General features: G+C 36.6%; 10 non-coding genes across 10 annotated transcripts; all 10 read right to left on the minus strand.

Moving 5' to 3' along the window:
* Positions 1-2,404: 2,404 nt before the first annotated feature.
* On the minus strand, positions 2,405-2,523 carry LOC139506629 (5S ribosomal RNA). The gene has a single exon (XR_011660281.1). It is a non-coding gene; the product is annotated as a 5S ribosomal RNA (ribosomal RNA).
* Positions 2,524-2,661: 138 nt separating this feature from the next.
* On the minus strand, positions 2,662-2,780 carry LOC139506615 (5S ribosomal RNA). The gene has a single exon (XR_011660268.1). It is a non-coding gene; the product is annotated as a 5S ribosomal RNA (ribosomal RNA).
* Positions 2,781-4,751: 1,971 nt separating this feature from the next.
* On the minus strand, positions 4,752-4,870 carry LOC139506630 (5S ribosomal RNA). The gene has a single exon (XR_011660282.1). It is a non-coding gene; the product is annotated as a 5S ribosomal RNA (ribosomal RNA).
* A 138-nt stretch (positions 4,871-5,008) lies between these two features.
* Positions 5,009-5,127, minus strand: LOC139506631 (5S ribosomal RNA). The gene has a single exon (XR_011660283.1). It is a non-coding gene; the product is annotated as a 5S ribosomal RNA (ribosomal RNA).
* Positions 5,128-7,098: 1,971 nt separating this feature from the next.
* On the minus strand, positions 7,099-7,217 carry LOC139506632 (5S ribosomal RNA). Its single transcript, XR_011660284.1, has one exon. It is a non-coding gene; the product is annotated as a 5S ribosomal RNA (ribosomal RNA).
* Positions 7,218-7,355: 138 nt separating this feature from the next.
* LOC139506633 (5S ribosomal RNA) lies at positions 7,356-7,474 on the minus strand. Its single transcript, XR_011660285.1, has one exon. It is a non-coding gene; the product is annotated as a 5S ribosomal RNA (ribosomal RNA).
* A 1,970-nt stretch (positions 7,475-9,444) lies between these two features.
* On the minus strand, positions 9,445-9,563 carry LOC139506634 (5S ribosomal RNA). Its single transcript, XR_011660286.1, has one exon. It is a non-coding gene; the product is annotated as a 5S ribosomal RNA (ribosomal RNA).
* A 137-nt stretch (positions 9,564-9,700) lies between these two features.
* On the minus strand, positions 9,701-9,819 carry LOC139506635 (5S ribosomal RNA). The gene has a single exon (XR_011660287.1). It is a non-coding gene; the product is annotated as a 5S ribosomal RNA (ribosomal RNA).
* A 2,031-nt stretch (positions 9,820-11,850) lies between these two features.
* Positions 11,851-11,969, minus strand: LOC139506636 (5S ribosomal RNA). Its single transcript, XR_011660288.1, has one exon. It is a non-coding gene; the product is annotated as a 5S ribosomal RNA (ribosomal RNA).
* Positions 11,970-12,107: 138 nt separating this feature from the next.
* On the minus strand, positions 12,108-12,226 carry LOC139506637 (5S ribosomal RNA). Its single transcript, XR_011660289.1, has one exon. It is a non-coding gene; the product is annotated as a 5S ribosomal RNA (ribosomal RNA).
* Positions 12,227-12,468: the final 242 nt, after the last annotated feature.

Below are 12,468 nucleotides of genomic sequence, written 5' to 3' on the forward strand. Positions count from 1 at the left end.
ATTGCAGAGAAGACAGAGAGATTTAGAATATGGGACAAGCTATATTTTATTTGTGACTAATACCATGCAACAATTTCAGACTCTTTTTGAAAAATTTTGGTAGCCCTTAAAAGGGCTGTTTAAGCTTTAAAAGCATCAGGATGCTTCCTTTATTTACTTCTTCTTTGGTGTCTTTGCCTTCTTTGGTTTAGCTGCAGCCTTTGTCTTCTTGGGAGATTTTATGGCTTTCTTTGCAGATTTGGCAGCAGGTTTTGCAGCAGGTTTCTTTGCAGCTGGTTTCTTTGCTTTTGGTTTAGCTGCTTTCTTTTCACCTGCTGGTTTCTTTGCTGCAGGTTTCTTTGCGGCAGTCTTTTTGGTAGGTGTCTTTGCCTTCTTTGGCTTGGCGGCTTTAGGTTTAACTACTTTCTTTGCTGGTTTCTTAGCTGGTTTAGCCACTTCCCCAATCTTAAAGCTTCCAGAAGCGCCGGTACCCTTCGACTGTTTCAAGCTATTGCTCTTCACTCCTGATTTCAGAGCTAACTTCAAGTGAGTGTTTACTGTTTTTGCATCGCTACCAACGCTGAAGTTTGCTAAGATATACTTAAGGATGGCTTGACGGCTGGAGCCTCCACGCTCTTTCAAAGCAGATATAGCCTTTCCGACCATCTCGCTGTATTTTGGATGAGTAGCTACTTTCTTTGGTTTAGCTGCAACTTTCTTCTTTGGTGACTTAGCTGGGGTCTTTACTACTGGTGCTGACATTTTGCGGTTTTGGTTGTTGAACGATGTGTGCGAATGAACGACAGATTACAATGTTTTCCAAACATATATATATATGGAAGTGTTTAACGACCTTGACTGGCTTTTCAGCCCTCGCACGGTCGGCTCGGTGCCCGAAGACGATTGGTGAGCATTTAAATATTTTGTGCCGTGGGTCAGGAACGGGTAGCAAAGGACGCCGAATGGAGGCCGCCATCTTGGTTTTGGTGAGTTGATTTTACTTTTTGACTATTTTTGTTGTTTTCTTTACTTCACAACGGCTGCTTTCAGGGCCAGTTTGGTCAGCTTGGCAGCCCGCTAGCCTCGATGATGGAGTACTGGTAGATGAATCGTGGACGTAGTTCTAAGATGACAGGAAGCGTTATCAGGACCAAAGCCCTGAGGCAGTGAAATGTAGGTCGTATCACCCAACAGCCTAGGATACAGCCCTCGGACGTTAATCGGCATGACACTCCCCATAATAGACAATGGTTTTGGAGGCATGTTAACGCGGGTACGCCTACTACTACGTCTCTCTGTACGGCATGGATTGGTTTCTGTCATCTTAGTAGTATGTCGTTGACCATCTAGCAATAAACCCTCATCGAAGATAGCGGGTAAAGGAGAGCTGACCCAGCACGTCCGTTCAGCTGTAAGGACTGAGACGTGACTGTGATGTTTTTTTTCCAAACCTCACTGACATAGTGTAATTATCTATCTAACGCGGACCTCGACGAGAGCACCCTTAAACTTTCATGACAATCTAATTCAAACAGATCGACAAGAAAATCTGTGTGCTTGTTCGACAAGTTTTAATCATTTGTTTCAAATAAATTGTACGTTTTGATATATAAATCATACACGAAAATCTTCAGCAGGAATTTTTCTTTCAGAATATGTCATAAGAATTAAACAAAATACCACGAGTAAAGAAATATTTACGATTAATGTACAACTTGTCAATTTCTCTCGTGCGATTCTTCATCAGAAAACGTGTTGTATTATTTCACAAAAACTAGATTGTGCCGTAAAAATGATATACCTTTGTAGTAAAATCATTTCTTTATATGTTTTTGCTTTCAGATATACGTAGAAATAAAGAGACTTCCCAAAAATTTAGATTTTGCCTTCGATATGAAAGCACACAAAGATGGCAAACTTCGAAAGCGGGACTTCCTTGACCGAGATGAAAGACGTTTCAAATATTCGAATTTTTTACTGGAACTTTACAAGCTATAATTAGTATTTATTGTTTATTATTTGTTTTTGCTATAATGAATTTTTGCTAATCAGAATTCTTTCAGAAAAATAGTGAATCATATAAGCCCTGGTCAAAAAGAAAGAGGCGATTTCAAATGACGACAAATGGCGGATACCATATTATCACAGACGACCTAATTTAAAAAAAAAAATATATATGTAGCCACATGCATGTGGAAGGAGTGGAATTCTTAAGTGTATATAACTTGACTTGCATGTATTTCACGTAAAAATATTTCACCATGCAGATGGGTATTGAAAAATAAATAAATTTATGAATGATTTATTTTCTGTTTTCTTCATTCATTGATAGCTAGATATGTTGAATATTACATCCAAGTAAATTAGTAAAAAAAATCATAGAACAATTATGTTTGGTAGGAATGCAAAATTATAAGTAAAAAAATGTCTACAACACCCGGTATTCCCAGGCGGTCACCCATCCAAGTACTAACCGGGCTCGACGTTGCTTAACTTCGGTGATCGGACGAGAACCGGTGTTTTCAACGTGATATGGTCGTAGACACAGAAGTGTTAAAATTTTTGATATATAAGGTTAGGTAGTAGCATTTTTGAAAAGAAATTTATATAAAACAGATTTTTTCAGAAGCAAAACTTTACATTAATTGTTTGGTAGAAATGCAAAATTATAGGTACAAAAAATGTCTACAACACCCGGTATTCCCAGGCGGTCACCCATCCAAGTACTAACCTGGCTCGACGTTGCTTAACTTCGGTGATCGGACGAGAACCGGTGTTTTCAACGTGATATGGTCGTAGACACAGAAGTGTCAAAATGTTTGATATATAAAGTTAGGAAGTAGCAATTTTGAACAGATCTAGAATTTGTATAAAAAAAAATTTCAGGTTTAAGATAGAAGCAAAACTAAACACTTACTGCACGATCCAGAGAGTGGAAGATAGTAAAACTAGGCAAGTACACATGGACTTTATAGTAGAAAAAAATTGCAGAGAAGACAGAGAGATTTAGAATATGGGACAAGCTATATTTTATTTGTGACTAATACCATGCAACAATTTCAGACTCTTTTTGAAAAATTTTGGTAGCCCTTAAAAGGGCTGTTTAAGCTTTAAAAGCATCAGGATGCTTCCTTTATTTACTTCTTCTTTGGTGTCTTTGCCTTCTTTGGTTTAGCTGCAGCCTTTGTCTTCTTGGGAGATTTTGGGGCTTTCTTTGCAGATTTGGCAGCAGGTTTTGCAGCAGGTTTCTTTGCAGCTGGTTTCTTTGCTTTTGGTTTAGCTGCTTTCTTTTCACCTGCTGGTTTCTTTGCTGCAGGTTTCTTTGCGGCAGTCTTTTTGGTAGGTGTCTTTGCCTTCTTTGGCTTGGCGGCTTTAGGTTTAACTACTTTCTTTGCTGGTTTCTTAGCTGGTTTAGCCACTTCCCCAATCTTAAAGCTTCCAGAAGCGCCGGTACCCTTCGACTGTTTCAAGCTATTGCTCTTCACTCCTGATTTCAGAGCTAACTTCAAGTGAGTGTTTACTGTTTTTGCATCGCTACCAACGCTGAAGTTTGCTAAGATATACTTAAGGATGGCTTGACGGCTGGAGCCTCCACGCTCTTTCAAAGCAGATATAGCCTTTCCGACCATCTCGCTGTATTTTGGATGAGTAGCTACTTTCTTTGGTTTAGCTGCAACTTTCTTCTTTGGTGACTTAGCTGGGGTCTTTACTACTGGTGCTGGTGCGTCTGACATTTTGCGGTTTTGGTTGTTGAACGATGTGTGCGAATGAACGACAGATTACAATGTTTTCCAAACCTCACTGACATAGTGTAATTATCTATCTAACGCGGACCTCGACGAGAGCACCCTTAAACTTTCATGACAATCTAATTCAAACAGATCGACAAGAAAATCTGTGTGCTTGTTCGACAAGTTTTAATCATTTGTTTCAAATAAATTGTACGTTTTGATATATAAATCATACACGAAAATCTTCAGCAGGAATTTTTCTTTCAGAATATGTCATAAGAATTAAACAAAATACCACGAGTAAAGAAATATTTACGATTAATGTACAACTTGTCAATTTCTCTCGTGCGATTCTTCATCAGAAAACGTGTTGTATTATTTCACAAAAACTAGATTGTGCCGTAAAAATGATATACCTTTGTAGTAAAATCATTTCTTTATATGTTTTTGCTTTCAGATATACGTAGAAATAAAGAGACTTCCCAAAAATTTAGATTTTGCCTTCGATATGAAAGCACACAAAGATGGCAAACTTCGAAAGCGGGACTTCCTTGACCGAGATGAAAGACGTTTCAAATATTCGAATTTTTTACTGGAACTTTACAAGCTATAATTAGTATTTATTGTTTATTATTTGTTTTTGCTATAATGAATTTTTGCTAATCAGAATTCTTTCAGAAAAATAGTGAATCATATAAGCCCTGGTCAAAAAGAAAGAGGCGATTTCAAATGACGACAAAAGGCGGATACCATATTATCACAGACGACCTAATTAAAAAAAAAAATATATATATGTAGCCACATGCATGTGGAAGGAGTGGAATTCTTAAGTGTATATAACTTGACTTGCATGTATTTCACGTAAAAATATTTCACCATGCAGATGGGTATTGAAAAATAAATAAATTTATGAATGATTTATTTTCTGTTTTCTTCATTCATTGATAGCTAGATATGTTGAATATTACATCCAAGTAAATTAGTAAAAAAAATCATAGAACAATTATGTTTGGTAGGAATGCAAAATTATAAGTAAAAAAATGTCTACAACACCCGGTATTCCCAGGCGGTCACCCATCCAAGTACTAACCGGGCTCGACGTTGCTTAACTTCGGTGATCGGACGAGAACCGGTGTTTTCAACGTGATATGGTCGTAGACACAGAAGTGTTAAAATTTTTGATATATAAGGTTAGGTAGTAGCATTTTTGAAAAGAAATTTATATAAAACAGATTTTTTCAGAAGCAAAACTTTACATTAATTGTTTGGTAGAAATGCAAAATTATAGGTACAAAAAATGTCTACAACACCCGGTATTCCCAGGCGGTCACCCATCCAAGTACTAACCGGGCTCGACGTTGCTTAACTTCGGTGATCGGACGAGAACCGGTGTTTTCAACGTGATATGGTCGTAGACACAGAAGTGTCAAAATGTTTGATATATAAAGTTAGGAAGTAGCAATTTTGAACAGATCTAGAATTTGTATAAAAAAAAATTTCAGGTTTAAGATAGAAGCAAAACTAAACACTTACTGCACGATCCAGAGAGTGGAAGATAGTAAAACTAGGCAAGTACACATGGACTTTATAGTAGAAAAAAATTGCAGAGAAGACAGAGAGATTTAGAATATGGGACAAGCTATATTTTATTTGTGACTAATACCATGCAACAATTTCAGACTCTTTTTGAAAAATTTTGGTAGCCCTTAAAAGGGCTGTTTAAGCTTTAAAAGCATCAGGATGCTTCCTTTATTTACTTCTTCTTTGGTGTCTTTGCCTTCTTTGGTTTAGCTGCAGCCTTTGTCTTCTTGGGAGATTTTGTGGCTTTCTTTGCAGATTTGGCAGCAGGTTTTGCAGCAGGTTTCTTTGCAGCTGGTTTCTTTGCTTTTGGTTTAGCTGCTTTCTTTTCACCTGCTGGTTTCTTTGCTGCAGGTTTCTTTGCGGCAGTCTTTTTGGTAGGTGTCTTTGCCTTCTTTGGCTTGGCGGCTTTAGGTTTAACTACTTTCTTTGCTGGTTTCTTAGCTGGTTTAGCCACTTCCCCAATCTTAAAGCTTCCAGAAGCGCCGGTACCCTTCGACTGTTTCAAGCTATTGCTCTTCACTCCTGATTTCAGAGCTAACTTCAAGTGAGTGTTTACTGTTTTTGCATCGCTACCAACGCTGAAGTTTGCTAAGATATACTTAAGGATGGCTTGACGGCTGGAGCCTCCACGCTCTTTCAAAGCAGATATTGCCTTTCCGACCATCTCGCTGTATTTTGGATGAGTAGCTACTTTCTTTGGTTTAGCTGCAACTTTCTTCTTTGGTGACTTAGCTGGGGTCTTTACTACTGGTGCTGGTGCGTCTGACATTTTGCGGTTTTGGTTGTTGAACGATGTGTGCGAATGAACGACAGATTACAATGTTTTCCAAACCTCACTGACATAGTGTAATTATCTATCTAACGCGGACCTCGACGAGAGCACCCTTAAACTTTCATGACAATCTAATTCAAACAGATCGACAAGAAAATCTGTGTGCTTGTTCGACAAGTTTTAATCATTTGTTTCAAATAAATTGTACGTTTTGATATATAAATCATACACGAAAATCTTCAGCAGGAATTTTTCTTTCAGAATATGTCATAAGAATTAAACAAAATACCACGAGTAAAGAAATATTTACGATTAATGTACAACTTGTCAATTTCTCTCGTGCGATTCTTCATCAGAAAACGTGTTGTATTATTTCACAAAAACTAGATTGTGCCGTAAAAATGATATACCTTTGTAGTAAAATCATTTCTTTATATGTTTTTGCTTTCAGATATACGTAGAAATAAAGAGACTTCCCAAAAATTTAGATTTTGCCTTCGATATGAAAGCACACAAAGATGGCAAACTTCGAAAGCGGGACTTCCTTGACCGAGATGAAAGACGTTTCAAATATTCGAATTTTTTACTGGAACTTTACAAGCTATAATTAGTATTTATTGTTTATTATTTGTTTTTGCTATAATGAATTTTTGCTAATCAGAATTCTTTCAGAAAAATAGTGAATCATATAAGCCCTGGTCAAAAAGAAAGAGGCGATTTCAAATGACGACAAAAGGCGGATACCATATTATCACAGACGACCTAATTTTAAAAAAAAATATATATATGTAGCCACATGCATGTGGAAGGAGTGGAATTCTTAAGTGTATATAACTTGACTTGCATGTATTTCACGTAAAAATATTTCACCATGCAGATGGGTATTGAAAAATAAATAAATTTATGAATGATTTATTTTCTGTTTTCTTCATTCATTGATAGCTAGATATGTTGAATATTACATCCAAGTAAATTAGTAAAAAAAATCATAGAACAATTATGTTTGGTAGGAATGCAAAATTATAAGTAAAAAAATGTCTACAACACCCGGTATTCCCAGGCGGTCACCCATCCAAGTACTAACCGGGCTCGACGTTGCTTAACTTCGGTGATCGGACGAGAACCGGTGTTTTCAACGTGATATGGTCGTAGACACAGAAGTGTTAAAATTTTTGATATATAAGGTTAGGTAGTAGCATTTTTGAAAAGAAATTTATATAAAACAGATTTTTTCAGAAGCAAAACTTTACATTAATTGTTTGGTAGAAATGCAAAATTATAGGTACAAAAAATGTCTACAACACCCGGTATTCCCAGGCGGTCACCCATCCAAGTACTAACCGGGCTCGACGTTGCTTAACTTCGGTGATCGGACGAGAACCGGTGTTTTCAACGTGATATGGTCGTAGACACAGAAGTGTCAAAATGTTTGATATATAAAGTTAGGAAGTAGCAATTTTGAACAGATCTAGAATTTGTATAAAAAAAAATTTCAGGTTTAAGATAGAAGCAAAACTAAACACTTACTGCACGATCCAGAGAGTGGAAGATAGTAAAACTAGGCAAGTACACATGGACTTTATAGTAGAAAAAAATTGCAGAGAAGACAGAGAGATTTAGAATATGGGACAAGCTATATTTTATTTGTGACTAATACCATGCAACAATTTCAGACTCTTTTTGAAAAATTTTGGTAGCCCTTAAAAGGGCTGTTTAAGCTTTAAAAGCATCAGGATGCTTCCTTTATTTACTTCTTCTTTGGTGTCTTTGCCTTCTTTGGTTTAGCTGCAGCCTTTGTCTTCTTGGGAGATTTTGTGGCTTTCTTTGCAGATTTGGCAGCAGGTTTTGCAGCAGGTTTCTTTGCAGCTGGTTTCTTTGCTTTTGGTTTAGCTGCTTTCTTTTCACCTGCTGGTTTCTTTGCTGCAGGTTTCTTTGCGGCAGTCTTTTTGGTAGGTGTCTTTGCCTTCTTTGGCTTGGCGGCTTTAGGTTTAACTACTTTCTTTGCTGGTTTCTTAGCTGGTTTAGCCACTTCCCCAATCTTAAAGCTTCCAGAAGCGCCGGTACCCTTCGACTGTTTCAAGCTATTGCTCTTCACTCCTGATTTCAGAGCTAACTTCAAGTGAGTGTTTACTGTTTTTGCATCGCTACCAACGCTGAAGTTTGCTAAGATATACTTAAGGATGGCTTGACGGCTGGAGCCTCCACGCTCTTTCAAAGCAGATATAGCCTTTCCGACCATCTCGCTGTATTTTGGATGAGTAGCTACTTTCTTTGGTTTAGCTGCAACTTTCTTCTTTGGTGACTTAGCTGGGGTCTTTACTACTGGTGCTGGTGCGTCTGACATTTTGCGGTTTTGGTTGTTGAACGATGTGTGCGAATGAACGACAGATTACAATGTTTTCCAAACCTCACTGACATAGTGTAATTATCTATCTAACGCGGACCTCGACGAGAGCACCCTTAAACTTTCATGACAATCTAATTCAAACAGATCGACAAGAAAATCTGTGTGCTTGTTCGACAAGTTTTAATCATTTGTTTCAAATAAATTGTACGTTTTGATATATAAATCATACACGAAAATCTTCAGCAGGAATTTTTCTTTCAGAATATGTCATAAGAATTAAACAAAATACCACGAGTAAAGAAATATTTACGATTAATGTACAACTTGTCAATTTCTCTCGTGCGATTCTTCATCAGAAAACGTGTTGTATTATTTCACAAAAACTAGATTGTGCCGTAAAAATGATATACCTTTGTAGTAAAATCATTTCTTTATATGTTTTTGCTTTCAGATATACGTAGAAATAAAGAGACTTCCCAAAAATTTAGATTTTGCCTTCGATATGAAAGCACACAAAGATGGCAAACTTCGAAAGCGGGACTTCCTTGACCGAGATGAAAGACGTTTCAAATATTCGAATTTTTTACTGGAACTTTACAAGCTATAATTAGTATTTATTGTTTATTATTTGTTTTTGCTATAATGAATTTTTGCTAATCAGAATTCTTTCAGAAAAATAGTGAATCATATAAGCCCTGGTCAAAAAGAAAGAGGCGATTTCAAATGACGACAAAAGGCGGATACCATATTATCACAGACGACCTAATTTAAAAAAAAATATATATATGTAGCCACATGCATGTGGAAGGAGTGGAATTCTTAAGTGTATATAACTTGACTTGCATGTATTTCACGTAAAAATATTTCACCATGCAGATGGGTATTGAAAAATAAATAAATTTATGAATGATTTATTTTCTGTTTTCTTCATTCATTGATAGCTAGATATGTTGAATATTACATCCAAGTAAATTAGTAAAAAAAATCATAGAACAATTATGTTTGGTAGGAATGCAAAATTATAAGTAAAAAAATGTCTACAACACCCGGTATTCCCAGGCGGTCACCCATCCAAGTACTAACCGGGCTCGACGTTGCTTAACTTCGGTGATCGGACGAGAACCGGTGTTTTCAACGTGATATGGTCGTAGACACAGAAGTGTTAAAATTTTTGATATATAAGGTTAGGTAGTAGCATTTTTGAAAAGAAATTTATATAAAACAGATTTTTCAGAAGCAAAACTTTACATTAATTGTTTGGTAGAAATGCAAAATTATAGGTACAAAAAATGTCTACAACACCCGGTATTCCCAGGCGGTCACCCATCCAAGTACTAACCGGGCTCGACGTTGCTTAACTTCGGTGATCGGACGAGAACCGGTGTTTTCAACGTGATATGGTCGTAGACACAGAAGTGTCAAAATGTTTGATATATAAAGTTAGGAAGTAGCAATTTTGAACAGATCTAGAATTTGTATAAAAAAAAATTTCAGGTTTAAGATAGAAGCAAAACTAAACACTTACTGCACGATCCAGAGAGTGGAAGATAGTAAAACTAGGCAAGTACACATGGACTTTATAGTAGAAAAAAATTGCAGAGAAGACAGAGAGATTTAGAATATGGGACAAGCTATATTTTATTTGTGACTAATACCATGCAACAATTTCAGACTCTTTTTGAAAAATTTTGGTAGCCCTTAAAAGGGCTGTTTAAGCTTTAAAAGCATCAGGATGCTTCCTTTATTTACTTCTTCTTTGGTGTCTTTGCCTTCTTTGGTTTAGCTGCAGCCTTTGTCTTCTTGGGAGATTTTGTGGCTTTCTTTGCAGATTTGGCAGCAGGTTTTGCAGCAGGTTTCTTTGCAGCTGGTTTCTTTGCTTTTGGTTTAGCTGCTTTCTTTTCACCTGCTGGTTTCTTTGCTGCAGGTTTCTTTGCGGCAGTCTTTTTGGTAGGTGTCTTTGCCTTCTTTGGCTTGGCGGCTTTAGGTTTAACTACTTTCTTTGCTGGTTTCTTAGCTGGTTTAGCCACTTCCCCAATCTTAAAGCTTCCAGAAGCGCCGGTACCCTTCGACTGTTTCAAGCTATTGCTCTTCACTCCTGATTTCAGAGCTAACTTCAAGTGAGTGTTTACTGTTTTTGCATCGCTACCAACGCTGAAGTTTGCTAAGATATACTTAAGGATGGCTTGACGGCTGGAGCCTCCACGCTCTTTCAAAGCAGATATAGCCTTTCCGACCATCTCGCTGTATTTTGGATGAGTAGCTACTTTCTTTGGTTTAGCTGCAACTTTCTTCTTTGGTGACTTAGCTGGGGTCTTTACTACTGGTGCTGGTGCGTCTGACATTTTGCGGTTTTGGTTGTTGAACGATGTGTGCGAATGAACGACAGATTACAATGTTTTCCAAACAACAAATGGAAGTTTTTAACGACCTTGACTGGCTATACAGCCCTTGCACGGTCGGCTAACCTCACTGACATAGTGTAATTATCTATCTAACGCGGACCTCGACGAGAGCACCCTTAAACTTTCATGACAATCTAATTCAAACAGATCGACAAGAAAATCTGTGTGCTTGTTCGACAAGTTTTAATCATTTGTTTCAAATAAATTGTACGTTTTGATATATAAATCATACACGAAAATCTTCAGCAGGAATTTTTCTTTCAGAATATGTCATAAGAATTAAACAAAATACCACGAGTAAAGAAATATTTACGATTAATGTACAACTTGTCAATTTCTCTCGTGCGATTCTTCATCAGAAAACGTGTTGTATTATTTCACAAAAACTAGATTGTGCCGTAAAAATGATATACCTTTGTAGTAAAATCATTTCTTTATATGTTTTTGCTTTCAGATATACGTAGAAATAAAGAGACTTCCCAAAAATTTAGATTTTGCCTTCGATATGAAAGCACACAAAGATGGCAAACTTCGAAAGCGGGACTTCCTTGACCGAGATGAAAGACGTTTCAAATATTCGAATTTTTTACTGGAACTTTACAAGCTATAATTAGTATTTATTGTTTATTATTTGTTTTTGCTATAATGAATTTTTGCTAATCAGAATTCTTTCAGAAAAATAGTGAATCATATAAGCCCTGGTCAAAAAGAAAGAGGCGATTTCAAATGACGACAAAAGGCGGATACCATATTATCACAGACGACCTAATTTAAAAAAAAAATATATATATGTAGCCACATGCATGTGGAAGGAGTGGAATTCTTAAGTGTATATAACTTGACTTGCATGTATTTCACGTAAAAATATTTCACCATGCAGATGGGTATTGAAAAATAAATAAATTTATGAATGATTTATTTTCTGTTTTCTTCATTCATTGATAGCTAGATATGTTGAATATTACATCCAAGTAAATTAGTAAAAAAAATCATAGAACAATTATGTTTGGTAGGAATGCAAAATTATAAGTAAAAAAATGTCTACAACACCCGGTATTCCCAGGCGGTCACCCATCCAAGTACTAACCGGGCTCGACGTTGCTTAACTTCGGTGATCGGACGAGAACCGGTGTTTTCAACGTGATATGGTCGTAGACACAGAAGTGTTAAAATTTTTGATATATAAGGTTAGGTAGTAGCATTTTTGAAAAGAAATTTATATAAAACAGATTTTTTCAGAAGCAAAACTTTACATTAATTGTTTGGTAGAAATGCAAAATTATAGGTACAAAAAATGTCTACAACACCCGGTATTCCCAGGCGGTCACCCATCCAAGTACTAACCGGGCTCGACGTTGCTTAACTTCGGTGATCGGACGAGAACCGGTGTTTTCAACGTGATATGGTCGTAGACACAGAAGTGTCAAAATGTTTGATATATAAAGTTAGGAAGTAGCAATTTTGAACAGATCTAGAATTTGTATAAAAAAAAATTTCAGGTTTAAGATAGAAGCAAAACTAAACACTTACTGCACGATCCAGAGAGTGGAAGATAGTAAAACTAGGCAAGTACACATGGACTTTATAGTAGAAAAAAATTGCAGAGAAGACAGAGAGATTTAGAATATGGGACAAGCTATATTTTATTTGTGACTA

The sequence above is a fragment of the Mytilus edulis genome, unplaced genomic scaffold (genome assembly GCF_963676685.1).
Source record: "Mytilus edulis unplaced genomic scaffold, xbMytEdul2.2 SCAFFOLD_501, whole genome shotgun sequence".
NCBI lineage: Eukaryota > Metazoa > Mollusca > Bivalvia > Mytilida > Mytilidae > Mytilus > Mytilus edulis.